Source organism: Onthophagus taurus, chromosome 2 (assembly GCF_036711975.1).
Source record: "Onthophagus taurus isolate NC chromosome 2, IU_Otau_3.0, whole genome shotgun sequence".
Lineage (NCBI taxonomy): Eukaryota > Metazoa > Arthropoda > Insecta > Coleoptera > Scarabaeidae > Onthophagus > Onthophagus taurus.
In genome coordinates, this window is record NC_091967.1 from 19,919,157 (window position 1) to 19,931,364 (window position 12,208).

Genomic DNA, 12,208 nt, shown 5'->3' on the forward strand with positions numbered 1-12,208 from the left:
ATGATGTAAATGAAAAGGAGGTGTATTATTTATTCATAACACTGTCAATGCTGATGACAAGGATGAGGAAACTGAAAATAAGTGAATATTCGAGTCGTGATGTTGCACTTTTGCATGCCAGTTGAAGAGAATAAGTTCAACAAACTTACAAAAATTCAATCATTTCTCGACAATATAAGAAGAAATTGTAAGAAAACTTTTTATCTGTTTGAAAAACTGTGTATTGATGAATCTGTAGTTGAATTGAAAGGCAGACTAAGCTTCAAGCAATATATCCTCAGCAAACGTCATAGGTTTGGTGTAAAACATTTTTTGTTGTGTTATTCCGAAACGGGCTATGTTTTGGATTTCATTGGGTGCTGTGGAAAAAGCACAGACATCCAGGAAATTCCCGATTTAGGAATATCTGGAAGTGTGGTTACGACGCTTTTGGAACCATACACAGGAAAACGAAATAAATTATACGGTAACAACTGGTACATTAGTCCAATATTATTTGACACACTCCAATAACAAAAAACCAATACTTGTGGTAGACAAATCAGATTTGATGCTGAACAAACTAAAGAGCACGAGAAAAAATGTTAAGTGGTACAAAAAACTAGCATTCCATTTCTTTGACATATTATGTTGCCAAATGCTCATATGTTATATCTTACGAAAACTGGAAATAAACATTCCTTGGCTGATTTCCAGCCAGCAGTCATAAGACAAATGATACACCAATTTATATATAAACTTAATAAAGAGTATTATTTGATTTCATTTTTCTTTATACAAAAACTCGGCCCTATCAGTGTGTTTATAGAATTAATACTAGGCATCCAATGGGTTAAATGTAGGTCCTGTGTGTAATTGTTGCCCTAGTATATTGACAAAGAGGGGCGAATTCTGATGATTCTGCGAAACACAAAAAAATGGTTGGATTACTATGAAGAAAAAACTGGGAACAGAACAAGAAGAATAAAGCGGAGAGGTTCATTAGACCACAGAAAATAAGAACTACCGACATATAGTAGCAGCAATGAACAAACTAAAAAACAATAAACCTTCAGAATCGAAGGAAATCGCCGCGGAAGTAACGAAACAAGGAAGGGCTAAAGCTGATGCAGGCGCTTCATGAAAAATAGAACCATTACCTAATAGTTTCATCACATAAGAAAGGCGATCGACTCCCTTGTTCCAAGTGCAGAATTATTTGACCAATTATTTGTAATACGTCAAGTTTTCGAAGAGACAAAAGAATTTAACAGCGAAACCTACCATTTATCAATTTTGAAAGTGTCTAGGACAGCATCCCCAGAAAGGTAATGTCCAAGAACCAGGAAAATTTGCTAGCAATATTGGAAAGATAGATCCTACGACACATATTTTGAGGCATAATGGAACATGGCCAATGGCGAAGACGCGTATATGGAGATCCAGACAGGCAGCAGTCGAAAAAAACGACGGTACAAGACTAGATATATGGATCAAGTAGAAGAAGACATAAAATCCCTCAACATGATCAACTAGAGAAGTAAGATGCGGAATACAACCCACACAAGGTTGTCATGATACTGATGATGAACCACATTACCAAAATATATCTTACGTAGCTAACTATTAAATTTAATAAAAGTTTCATTAAAATTGCTTGAAAAATTTCCCTACTGTGAAATGGCCGATATGTTTTTTTTCTCCGTACTTGCAAACATGATACGCATCACCACGCGAAGCTGGTCGTCTACATCAAAAGATGTGGATGTTATCACTTGCTTTGTGGAAGATCATAGACTTGGGCAATAGCTATCTATTGCTATTCTTATGCCCGATGATTATAAAAAGATAATTACAATAGTTACATTATTTTTGCACCAAAATGCGGCAAATATTTTTTCGGCAAATACGTTTGTTTTATGGATAAGGCGATATTTACAAAGAAACTGTGTTTTAATTTACGTAATTCCAATCTATGGGTAATGGAGAAACTATTTGGTATCCGACTCTGTGCTGTCAAAATTGATGTTTTGAAAACATGTTTTGTGTACATCATGCCTCTTGGTTTAGATGGTAGCGAATATCTAGTATTTCTAGAAGATGTCTAAATAAAGTTCAACAGTAAAACATTTTGAAGAAGAGAATGAAGAATAATGGAATGAGAATATTCAGCAGCTTTCGATTGGTCACAGTGGACTTAACTTTTTTTTGGAAGTATATAAGGGCAAGGTATATGAAAACACAGTGGAACTGTTGAGGAATTCAGACCTCGCATTAGTGAATTAGAAAATAATAACAACGTAAAATATACGAAGAAGAAGAATAGAATTTAAACTGGATGGAAATTTCAAATACAAGTTATTGTCTGGCATATTTGGATGACTGGGTTGCTGTAACAAACTGAGCTACGTAGCAGCTTAAGCTTTGTATTTTGTATTTTTGATAACCTTAACAATATTTGAAGTATAGATAACAATTTTTGATGTATACTAGATTGTCTATTGAATTTTTGTTTGAATCATTTGAAGCAAATTGCTTAACAATTTAATCTTTCACAGCTTAAATCTTCTAATACATATCTTAAAATTAAATTCTATGTGATGGACAATATCGAAAATAATCAGTTACTTCGATTTTTCCAATTGACAAATCAATTAATGTTCTTATTATGCAGAACACAAAAAAAGAAAAAATTGTCTTCCTGCAAAAATTGTAGCCAGAGCGATAAGATAAAACAAATGTTTTAAATTATTCGATTTTAACATATTTTTTAACGGTTTAGTAAGTTCACCATCACGTATGAAGATCGCAAATTCAACTTACAGCGTGTTAGATATTCCTAACGATATCGTCGCTATTGGTTACAATAATCAATTGCATTAGCAACTCAGTCACGAAGACATCGACGAGTGTATGATCGGAGATGTCGATCAATATCTATGCGCACCGAATTCATTTAAAAGCATCGAATCGGATTCGAGTTGGAACATTAACGAAATCTACAGATGATCCGACGAAACGTCTTGTGATAGTCAAGAACTTTCTGTGAATACAATAATCTGGAAGGAATTGTATACGAAGAATACCTGAATTACCATTAAGTTGAAATTGAAGAACATCATTAAACAAGTCCTTCAAATTCTTGAATTTAATGCAGAATTCGGAATTGTTAAAACAAAATATTGTTGTTGAGATCAGAGTGCAACAAAGAACAGTTTAAATAGTCCAATTTTTCAATATTAACTCAACTTAACACAAGACAAATCTAACCCATCCGTATTCCAGTTGAATAAAGAGTACTATTAAAGTGAAATATGGTAGCTGATATTTTTGCTGGAATTGAATGGATTGATGTTAGGTGTTATTAGAGAATTAGAAATAATTCACGACTTCTAAAATTATCAGGTCCGAATTCTTTAATTCTTTTGGTAAAGTTTGTTTTATTGACTAGTAAGTAGTTTGATTTGTAGAGAATGTTTTGATGGAATTATATTAATTTAGTTAAACCCAAAAAATGGTCAAGGAGCATTCCAACACATCTCCAATTGTTATTTTACACATTGTTCGTTAAATGGGTACTGTAAAGTGAAGTGTATTAGGAATACAGGACTGGGTTAATTGTGAGGAGAGCTACTACATCAAATAGTCAACAGTCCGGAATCGGTATAACCGAACTTAATTAAAACCAATCTTATTGTTAGTAGAAATTCAACAGGGAATGAACACCAAACAATAAGTGAATAGTGAAACGATAAGCACAATGGAATAAAAGGTGCAATTGTATGGAAAATATGTGGATCTAGATATCGCCAACGTAGGAATTATGCATGGAATTATGACGATGTGTATCGTGGGAGAGACATACTTTCAATAAAGATAATGTAAAAGCTGGAGTCAGCTCGTTTCGCTCCAACTCCATCTCTGAGTATAAGAAAATCGGGAGGAGTTTCATCAGCATGAAGTAAAGGTTTAAATACAGTTGCTATTTTGATTTAATAGAAGCTTCTGATTATGAACAATTTAGTTAATAAACCAGCACATATATACAGTCTCGACGAAAACGTGAAACAACTATATTAGCATGCTGCAATGGGGAAGTCGTATTCCTGCTACCAGCCCAAAATCGACATGCAATGTATATTTCGTTAAAAGAGCACTATTTGCGTTTCCGTAAAATTGCCGTCACATAACCCATTACATACAGCCTTTGAAGCTTTGATGAAGGCGGCCACTGTTGGTAATTAATTTTCTGGTTTCAAAGAAAATTTCAAAAAATTCATGAAAATTGTATCGATCGAACGAAAAAATGTTCTGATGAAATGTTATTATATTTTTATGAATTGATTGACGACTATATTATATCGATTTAAATGTGCTACAAAACTGCGTGAAGCAGAAGAGTATTTGAAATGTAACAAATATTTTAAACTGTCGAATTATTGAATCGAGTGGTGCCTTCATTTTGTTATTGAATACAAGAAACATTGTTCTAAAATAAAAATTTAAAGTTTTTGAATGCATTGTTTTTAAAGAGAACGATATGAAGCCATACAGCTCGGCGTAGAGCGAGATCACAGAAAGAGATCGTTACCCTCTAGCGTCTTAGAGATTTCCTTACTTGCAAAGGTGGGGTCAACGGCATTGTCCTCTGGCTTCTCTTTGCCGCATTACTTGACTTTACGTATTTCTCTATGGAAATGGATGAACTCGCTCAGAAAAAAAAAATTGAAAACATTTTCAAACACTGCTTTTTGGATTTAATTTTACATAACACAAAATATAATTTTATCAAAATATCTTTGCAATCAAAGTTCTTGTAGTTAAGAAACCACCATACAATTAATGGAGATAAATCGATTTATATAACTACCATTAGACGACAATCAAATTATTTGATCCTTATTTTATTAAGTATCTTAAAAACGAATGTCCTCGTGCTATTCATTGACTTTGAGAGAATTTTGGATTTTGTCAACCACGAGAAAATGCGGGACGTCCTATCGTGGTATGGTATACAGGGGAAATACCTACCTATATCTAGTTAATTAGAGTACTATATGAGAATTCCTGTGGTGCAGTAGAACATGAGGGTGAACTAACTGGCGAAATAAAAATCTAACATGGAATGAGACCGGGCTGAATTATGTCCCCCTTGATATTCCTAATAATAATGGACACATACAGGATACATTTACAATCAAAATAGGCAAATTAAAGGATGCGGCAAATAAGATTGGTCTCAAAATAAATGCACACAAAAAAACTATTTACCAAGAAAACTAATCAAGGAAAAGCGGTAATACTATAACACAAGAACAAAGAAAAAACTCAGAGATTCCATTATTTAGGAATAATAAAATATTCGATGAATTCGGAATATGATGTAAGAGAGGAGATGCTTTGTTAGCGCTGATGTACTGGTAGTGGCCAGAAATTACTGAAGCCTTGTAGAGATTTTTACTGACATCGAAAGAGCAACCAAAGAGGAAGGTCTTTCAAAGAGAAAAACCTAAGTATATGAAGATGATACGAAATGAACAGAGAGAAAAACCTGAAAATATGTTTAATAGTGACAATAACAGCACGAATGCAAGAAAGAATACAAGCTCCAAACAGGTGTATTATGTAGCAGAGTCCAGAAATCGGGTAGAAACAAACAAAAATGTCCTTCTTGTCTTTGAGAGCAAAATACTCCGTAAGATATTCGTACCAGTGACAGAGGAAGAATGAATTTTGAGCTTCAGGACTTAATAGGAGATGAAGACGTCATACAGTTTATCAAATCGCAAATACTCAGATGGGTTGGACACATTATAAGAACGCCAAAGGAAAGAGCTACGATTATAATCTTCAAGGCGAATAAGATATGTACAAGAAGTTGAGACAGACCACTAGCAAGATGGAAAGATAGGGTGGAAGACAATGCAAAAATTTTGAAGATCAAGAATTGTAAGGGGGTTCCTGAAAACCGAAAGGAATAAAAGAGGAGAGTTGAGGCAGCCAAGGTCCATGACGTGTTGTAGATCAAAAAGAAGAAGAACAAGATGAACGAGACATAGGCGGAAAGTAGAAGAGAAGAAGGTTAAATAAATATTGAAGAACGAAAATGGCATTAGATCGGGAATACTATACGAAAATTACAAGATAATGTCTTAAATATTCCATAACATGGAAGAGGGAAACTAAAGAACACATTTAAGAGACAAAACCTAAATAGAGAGCTATTTGTGCAAGGTAAAACATGGAACCAAGTAATAATAAAAGCAAATAATAGAAGAGAATGGAAGGAATGATTGGAGGATAATAAATCTCACCGGATGGGAACTAAATAAAAAAAAAACGTAATCACAGACAGGTAGGGTTGGATGCGCCACTGCCAAAGTAAACAAAGAAACGCCGATCGGTGCCTTTTGTTCGGAGTTACGAGAAATAGAAAAGCAAGATTTTTTGAGTTAATTAAATCGTTTTTTAGAATTTACCACCTTTTGCAACAATTTTATTAAATAAAAGGTGATTATTTAAATTACAACTTAGGTTGATGATAAGTTACGTGTAGTTATACACATTGGGGGCGGTTTGGTTCTAATTTTCCTCCATGGTGACATGCAATTACGGTATACGGTAATTTTAGTTGTTCCCAACAGTGTTTTACCCAACACGGCGAGGTTCGCAGCGATATCACTTTAGGTCGCGTTGTATTTTGCACAGATGGCGTCGCTTTAATTTCCATTTCTCTTCCGTCAAAATTTAATGTTGCGTGTCCAGTAAAACTTTTGTATAAGCAAATATAACAATTTAAATTGAACAAATGGGTGGATGTAATGATTATTTTAACCGCAACGGCCGAACCGCAATTCGAACGTTACTCGTTCAGAGTGTGACAGTTCGATCGTAATAGAATGATTTGTGCGTCCGATTGTCCGTATTAACCGGACATCCGGTCGCTGGCGTTCAGTTAATCGGATTAACACTAGGTCGATGAGCGACCAGTATCGATAACGAACGGAAAAAAAATCGGCTTCGAATTAACATCGCGTTAATGAGAACACGGTCGATTATGTATCACGATGTATCGACTTGCAGGTCGGATTGTGTTAAATTACGTGTGTAATGTAATGTACGCCGATTTGATATGGTATTTGCTATTTCATGATATTTATAGTTTAATTAAAACATTTTTTTTATTGATAAATAAATCCATCATAACCTTTACCAAAAAAAAACGTTATAAAGAGAAGCGATTTTTCTTTCAATAACTTAAAGTGGTGTGAAATAACGTGAAATTGGCTTTTTTCATCATGTCTCGTTCGTAAGGGGGTGCTTTTCGGATTGAATTTTCCGGGCCACTTCTGTTACCCATGAAAAATGAATTTATTGATTGAAAAGGTGGTTTATTCAGAGATGGTTGTTTTTGATTTCGAGTTAATGTTTTATTGAAGTAGTTAAAAATGTAATATATATGTAAACAAAAAAATGTTACGGGATATATCGGAATTAAGCCCTCAACGAATTTATTTTTAAATGTGTTACAGGAAGAGGGCTGCTACCATATATATACTATCTCCTATATCGCTGACTAAGGCAGCAAAAGAGTGTAAACACTAGAGTGCAGATATATATATATCTGTCTCTGTCGTGCCCCCGTCTACACAAAAGACATGCGTGAACACGTGGTGAGTACGCTTTTATCTTATTGGACGGTGAATTAAAAATTAATAGCAGCTGATGACCTTGATGTTTATAAAACACCAAATAAATGTTTGACATAAACATAACCTAAAATCTAATACAATAGTGGCTTCTTGTTTTATTTATAACATTTGAAATCGACAAAATTGTCATGGTTACATAAAATTTGGTTTGTTATTTGGGTTGCCTAAACAAAAGTAAAGAATATAATGTTTAATGAACAACCTACATAAAGTTGATATTTAAAGCAATATTCAACGTCAATTTCACACAAAAGTACATATATTCTAATTTATTTGATGCATCTACGATAATTTATAATTAAAGTCAACTATCTACAATAATTGCATTTCAAAGCTGCATAAAATACGCGCGAAACACTTCAAACTCTTAAAAATTTACGATTCGCGCAAGCGCCTTCGCGATATGGGGGCACGACAAAGACAAAACATATATCATTCCGTCTGCTTTTGATGGAAACGCTCGCCACTCATTGCTTAGATAGGGAGTCAGCGATATAGGAGATAGTATATATATGGCTGCTACATTCCGGGAACAGGTGCAGAGCTCGAAGACCCGTTCGTGATGTCAGCGCTGAATAACAATTAGAACTAGAACTAACACTAGACCTCGAACTAGAAAGTTTCGGGTTTAGCGGTGAGAATGTTTCTAGTTCTAAGTCTAGTTTTAGTTCAATAAAAATATACAACATAGCGACATCTAGTGCTAACTAGCGCTGTCACTAGAACTAACATTAGACCTAGAGCTAGAAACATTCGGGTTTAGCCGTTCGTCTCTTAAGACGGCTAAACCCGAATGCTTCTAGTTTTAAGTATAGTGTTAGTTCTAGTTTTAGTTCAATAAAAATATACAACATAGTGACATCTAGTGCTAACTAGCGCTATCAAGCATTGTCACTATACCATTTCAAGTTCAAATTAGCACTAATCAAACTCAAAGTGATACTGATAAACAAACTATCTACAAAATGCCTTATCAAATTTGTGCCATTTATAATACGAATTGAGTCTGGTGCAATTTAGCTGAAATTCTCTGTGTTGCAAAAAGAACAGTTGAGATGGGTAAAAAATCAAGAAGAAAACCCTTGCAGTTGCAAGAAACATTAGGAAATGAGTTTCATCTTAATATAAACAAGGAGTGTATTCGATAACACCTTGATAGCCTCATGTTTAGAGTAAAGCAAATACGTTTTGAACCGGAAAGAACCAACACCGTCGAAGTGAAAACAAAAACATCTGATACATAAGAAGTTTGCTTGAGCTTTTAAAAGTGAAAACATGCCCATAATATATTTAGACGAAACAAACTTTAATTTCTTTATCTTGCGAAGTCAAGGTTATTCAAAAAAGGGAAATCGTTGTACTTTCATTGCTGCCAGTGGGATTGATTTATCATGAATTAAGAAAGGGGTTATTTAAAATAGATTTAGTCATTAATAGTGCTCCTTGTCATTGCGGTATTGAAAAAGTGTTGAAGAACAAGAATTTCTTCATCATAAATTTGTAAGGCTAAGTCCTTACAGTCCAATGCTAAACCCAATTGAACACTCTTGGTCAATTTTGAAAGCAGGTGTAAAGGCGGATTTAGGAAATGACTCAGAAAATTTGTCTCAAACAGAGCACAGAATTCGAAAAGTACCTAGAACTAGAGACATTCGGGTTTAGCCGCACGTCTCTCAAGACGGCTAAACCCGAATGTTTCTAGTTCTAGGTATAGTGTTAGTTCTAGTTTTAGTTTAATAAAAATGTACAACATAGCGATATCTAGTGCTAACTAGCGCTACCTAGCATTGTCACTAGAACTAACATTAGGCCAAGAACTAGAAACATTCGGGTTTAGCCGCGCCTCTATTGAGACGGCTAAACCCGAATGATTCTGATTCTAGGTCTAGTGTTGGTTCTACTTTTAATTGAAGAAAATATATAACAATCTAGCGCTGAATAACAATTAAAACTAGAACTAACACTAGACTTGGAACTAGAAACATTCTGGATTAGCCGCACGGTTCCAAGACGGCTAAACCCGAATGGTTCTAGTTCTAGGTATAGTGTTAGTTCTATTTTTAGTTCAATAAAAATATACAACATAGCGATATCTAGTGCTAACTAGCGCGACATAGCAATGTCACTAGAACTAACATTAGACCTAGAACTAGAAACATTCGGATTTAGCCGTTCGTCTCTTAAGACGGCTAATCCCAAATGTTTCTAGTTCTAGTGTTAGTTATAATGCTAGTGTTAGTTCTAATTTTAGTGTTAACAATTAAAACATCCTTGATTTATACATCGTATAGACAAGTCGGGGAATACCTCGAATTTATCTAACCATTTGTTCTATTTTCGACTCCAATTTCTTGGTAAATGTTGCCTGACAAATTTATAAATTTAGAGTTGGTTTAACCATTTACCAAGAATTGACATCGATATCGGTTAATTTTGTGTACATGTCATGTACAAGGTTGATGTATTGATTTTTTTCACCAAATTAACTGTTTTACCAGCATCTATCCTGCAATTTAAATTTAAAATGACCGAAATGGGTGTAATTTTAAATACAACAAATTATCGATGTATTTCAAAGTTAAACCGGACGCGTTGAATAAATAATGTCATTTATCAACAAGTAATTATAATATAAATATTTAAATGGAAATTGGCTGAGTTTCCAACCGCATTATCTGAAATTAATAATGGGTTTATTTATGGCCCGTTGTTTTGGAAATGTTTAAATGTCGCTATGATGAAAATAGGATTCAAAGTGACAGAACCGGCCTTTGGGAGCTTCTAAAATCAATTCTAAACTGACCGCAGACTAGGCAGAAATTTCCAAGCAAGTTCCGATGTGGAGGTCGCCTTGCCATTTAAATTCCCGATAACCCCAAAGTTCGAGTACACCGGCCAATTGTGGCCTTCTGTAACCACCCGTCTACTGCCGGTTCATCCCTCACGTTTCCGAACTCCAAATGTTACCCTTAATTAAACCCGCCGGTGCCTAAAACTGCATAAAATGCGAATTTTACTCGGAATTTGAGAAGGGAACGTAAAACTTTTAACAGTCGTGCGTGTCTACTTTTGGAATGCTTTCAAACCGGTCCCTTCTTTTACACAAAGAGAAAATTTCACTTTGTACATTTTAGCTTGTGCACTGAAAATTATTATTTTCTTTTTGTTTTTTCCGCCCGTTTTTTTTTATTACTTCTGTTTTTAACGTTTTAGTCTCTCTTCGTTGGTCCGTGCAAAAGGGTAATTGCCCAAGTTTGCAGCTAACGTCGTTGGATAAACACTTCCGTAGATGGGTTCCTAACGCTAACGTGCATAACAGGCAATTTCAAAAGGTCCACTGGACTTCATAACTCCGCACAATGAAATTATAGCGGGCCTCCGTGACCGGTGCCGGATCTTTCGTTATTAAATTCGAACGCAACAGAGCGTTCATTTAAGACGAACCAGGGATATGGGAATTTGGACAACGTTAATAGCACACGAAATTAATCCCCCGACACTATTATCATAGATATAACATCTTAGATACTCAATAATAGGACCCAAAATTAGTGGGGAAACCGGTTCCTTCGTAAATAGAAGGAAAATGAATTTTTAGGTGAGTTCGTGCGAAAATCTCTTAGATGGTAACTACCCTGAATACATATTGATTAGAAGGAACTCGAACACGGTACAAAGCTCAACATGCTCCAGATCAAAGTAAACCAATATTTGATATTCTATTCTTGGAGCTTTGGGACCGTTCACTGTGAAAATTATCAATATGTGAAAGGGCTCCCATACCCTAACTAATAATCTTAAAAGGGAATGTTAGGGTGAAGATAAATATGTTTCAGTTAGTATTTAACATTGATTTTCTTTGACGATGGGAATCAAATTAATGTATTGATTGTGTTGAGTTATGTTTAAAAGGGGACTATTTGATGGAAAATTACAAAAAACGTTGATTCAAACGCGTTTGTCACAATAAACAAGTTTAAAGTTTAAGCTTACTTCTTCAAAAAGTTTACTAATACAATAAATGTTTAAATTGTTCTTACAAATAATTGTGATTCATTGCAAACTGTGTCTAATAATGCTAAGTGTATATCTTAAATTAAGTTAATTTACCATTTCAGAACTACATCTGAAAAGTCTCTAAAAAATCGATAGAAGAGGTAATCAAGCCTGAAACAAGGATTTTTCTTATTTTAAAATAGAACTTGATGAGACCAGACCTCATCATGAAAGGGATTTTTATGCTATTTTTTCTGAAACAAGCAACCTGAAGACACAATACTCGCTGTATCTAATAATCTGGTGATGGTGATTCCAAGGCGTATCAAGCGGAATATAATTAAGAAGATCATGGTGAAGAGATAAACATAAAACTGTTTGTATTGGTAAACAAAATATTCAGAAAAGGAATATAGATTGAAAAAGCTGAAGGAAAACACTAAAAAGCTACAAGATGGTAATCTCCTAGGTGGCAGAAATGGTTTTGATGCTGACTACAACCAAGCAATTGCAAAACTAAT

The 12,208-nt window shown here is 34.5% G+C and overlaps 1 protein-coding gene across 8 annotated transcripts in view; it reads right to left on the reverse strand.

Moving 5' to 3' along the window:
* Positions 1–12,208, reverse strand: part of LOC111415183 (synaptic transmission protein complexin) — a 308,454-nt gene that overhangs the window by 47,635 nt on the left and 248,611 nt on the right. The window lies entirely within an intron of this gene.